Source organism: Triticum urartu, unplaced genomic scaffold (genome assembly GCF_003073215.2).
Source record: "Triticum urartu cultivar G1812 unplaced genomic scaffold, Tu2.1 TuUngrouped_contig_5963, whole genome shotgun sequence".
Classification (NCBI taxonomy): domain Eukaryota; kingdom Viridiplantae; phylum Streptophyta; class Magnoliopsida; order Poales; family Poaceae; genus Triticum; species Triticum urartu.
Window position 1 is genome coordinate 11,271 of NW_024116682.1, and position 3,513 is coordinate 14,783.

Genomic DNA, 3,513 nt, shown 5'->3' on the forward strand with positions numbered 1-3,513 from the left:
GAGAGAGACGTAACGGGGAGAGAGGGAGGCGCCAGGGGCTGGTGTATGAAGTCCCTCCTCTCCCCCACTATATATAGGAGGGCCAAGGGGGGTGGTGCGCCAGCCTAGGAGATCCAATCTCCTAGGCGGCAGCCAAGGGAAGGTTTCCTTCCCCCCCAAGGCACCTAGAGGTGCCTTCCACCATTTGGACTCTTCCCTTAAGTGGAACCCTAGGACATGGGCTTTTGGGGCTGGTGCCCTTGGCTCATCTAGGCCAAGGCGCACCCCCTACAGCCCATGTGCCCCCCCGGGACAGGTGGCCCCACCCGCGGTGGGCGGGGCTTGTGTACACTAGAGTAGGCAGCCATTATGTTTAGTATACTCATCATGAGCACATTTAGATCAAGAGATAGCAACTACAACATAAGGGAGCTTTAGATTGAAAATGGAAAAAAAAAACTTGTGTCATCGGTGGGATATCGGGCTACTTGAATGTACTTAAAAAATGCTCCCTTCTAACAGCTAGATATAAAACATGACTTCTGGCAAGCACGTGCATATATATGGGACCGACATATTGGGGGAGAGGCAAGTTACAAAAGTTACAAGAAAATCTATGTCTGGGAGCAAGTTTCTTGTATTGGGCTGAAGGAAGTGCACATGGGACCCATGCTTGAGGGAGAGATCGATAATTTAACCGACCAGTTCCAAAGCTTACGAAATAAATCTAGTTAGAGAGGATGAGAGATTTGTAATTATTACCACAAAATTCATGCTTTGTATAATATGTCAACATTGAATGCAATTATAATGGCCTAGGCGGGAATGTTAACTCTGATTGGACGGCTAGACCCGTCCTAAGTAAAAATTCGGACAACTCTGAAGGCTGATAACATGAGAGGTCCCCTAGGGAGCTTAATTTGATGTATATGTTCATCTACACCGACGAGCTATGAGTGAGCTCCCTACTACACCTCTCCATTTCCACCAATGCCAGATCATATGACAATAAGAGCACATGAAACTTCCACACTTGCGATTGCCAGGTACGTGATTGGCTATATATCTTGTTAAAAGTACTGCATTGCGTCCATTGTTCTTTATCAACAGTTCCATGGTTGTGAGGAACCTATGACTACTAGAGCACATGAACTATCCTGCTCCTGCCATTGCGGTTGGTTTTTTTAGTTCATGGTTTTGTTGCATGGTGGCCAGAGTTCATTATTAGCATTTCCACCATTCAGATTGTTAGTTCTTTGATGAGCAGGCTGCGACACTCGATTTTAGAATATTTATGTGGTTTCTATTCTTCTCTGCATGGATATTGTAAGATAGCTAACAAATTCGATGTTGTTGAATTTTGGTTTAATCAAGGTTCTTAAGTTGTGATTCTTACGGTCTATTTTTGTTTCATTCGCTTGCTGGGGTCGCTAGAGGGAATATGTCGTTGGGTAAATCTGATAATGAGAGAGGTAGGAGAACAAGGCATGATCTAACGACGCGTTAGTGGGTGATTATACAGGTTCAGACCCCTCTTTGGAGAGGTGTTTCTTGCGTATGGATTTGTTGCTACAGAGGTTTTGAACCCGTAATTGGACGCCAGTGGTATGCTTATATAGGGTTTGCTACCCCTCGACTGCTGCTACGTTACAGGTGTGTTAAAGAGTAATAATACATGTCCGCTACTGGAGGTTATGGACGTTCTAATTGTTAGTAGAAATGTCAAGCTTCAAATCTTGGTAACGTCTTCATCAATGCTGCATACCGTTGGTCTCCTAATAAGCCGAGTGAGGTTCATCCGAATGAAAGATATATTTTTCACAATGTGAGCCAAGTGACGGAATTGTCCTCGAGGGTGTCTCATGCCGAGTGACATAAAACCCTTATGTTACTGATGATATCTTTGTCTACAAAGATAATCTCGTCACGATGTTCTCTCCAAGGAGAGGGCACACACCCTCATCAACGCCGTTGCATGATTTTTTTCACGAATATGCAACGATTGCGTATCATTCCATTGATAGGTAGAAGAGAACAAGAGTTTCACAGGAGGAGGGGGGGTAACCGCTCACTACGTACGCAGAGAGGCATAGGGAGAGGTTACACGAGCAGAACACGGGATGCTCAGCCTGAAGAGGCTCAAGGTGGCATGAGATTAGCTATGTCTTTGGTGCCGGCTATGATTCAACAAAATAGTTTTGTGACACCAATTTTATACTTGGTATTGACAGGTGAGTGCTATATACTAGAAGAATTTAGCCGTTTTACTGTCTTTCCCTTATTTGGCTACTTGCACGGAATAATCCTGGCAGGTGCTGGAGATCATATTTGGTTGCCAAAAGCAAAAGAACTAACTGGGCCGGGTTGGCCATATGCAAAGGCACATTTGAGTTGCACAGGTGTGTGTGTGATCAAGTGATTGGGTTACTCATCCAAAATTTTATCATTCTCTCTGTAGTTTAATTAAGACTTCTTACAAGTATTACATGTGCGCTAATTAATTCAGACTTCTTACAAGTATTACTTATATTATTTCCTATCTAATGTATCGTTTATTCTTAAACATAAACAACATGACAATAAGAAAAAACAAATGTATCCAAGATTGTTCTAGAGGAGTAGCGCACAAAGAACACAACTAGGAGACCCATGGCGGGCCCCATGTATAAGGTTGGCACGATCCAGTGGGCTACTCCATTAGGTCACATCTGCAACTATACAATATGTGACCATGTTAACAAAATGAGTTTAGCCCTAAAAAAGGAGTTGGGCAATCATGTTGCAAATATGCTTTCAACATGAAGTGAAAATTGAGTACAACATGATGGTCATGATATAGGATTAGGACATAATCGCCTGTATAACCCAGTGGGCGGGGCTTGTGTACACTAGACTAGGCAGCCATTATGTTTAGTATACTCATCATGAGCACATTTAGATCAAGACATAGCAACTACAACATAAGGGAGCTTTAGATTGAAAATGGAAAAAAAACTTGTGTCATCGGTGGGATATCGGGCTACTTGAATGTACTTAAAAAATGCTCCCTTCTAACAGCTAGATATAAAACATGACTTCTGGCAAGCACGTGCATATATATGGGACCGACATATTGGGGGAGAGGCAAGTTACAAAACTTACAAGAAAATCTATGTCTGGGAGCAAGTTTCTTGTATTGGGCTGAAGGAAGTGCACATGGGACCCATGCTTGAGGGAGAGATCGATAATTTAACCGACCAGTTCCAAAGCTTACGAAATAAATCTAGTTAGAGAGGATGAGAGATTTGTAATTATTACCACAAAATTCATGCTTTGTATAATATGTCAACATTGAATGCAATTATAATGGCCTAGGCGGGAATGTTAACTCTGATTGGACGGCTAGACCCGTCCTAAGTAAAAATTCGGACAACTCTGAAGGCTGATAACATGAGAGGTCCCCTAGGGAGCTTAATTTGATGTATATGTTCATCTACACCGACGAGCTATGAGTGAGCTCCCTACTACACCTCTCCATTTCCACCAATGCCAGAT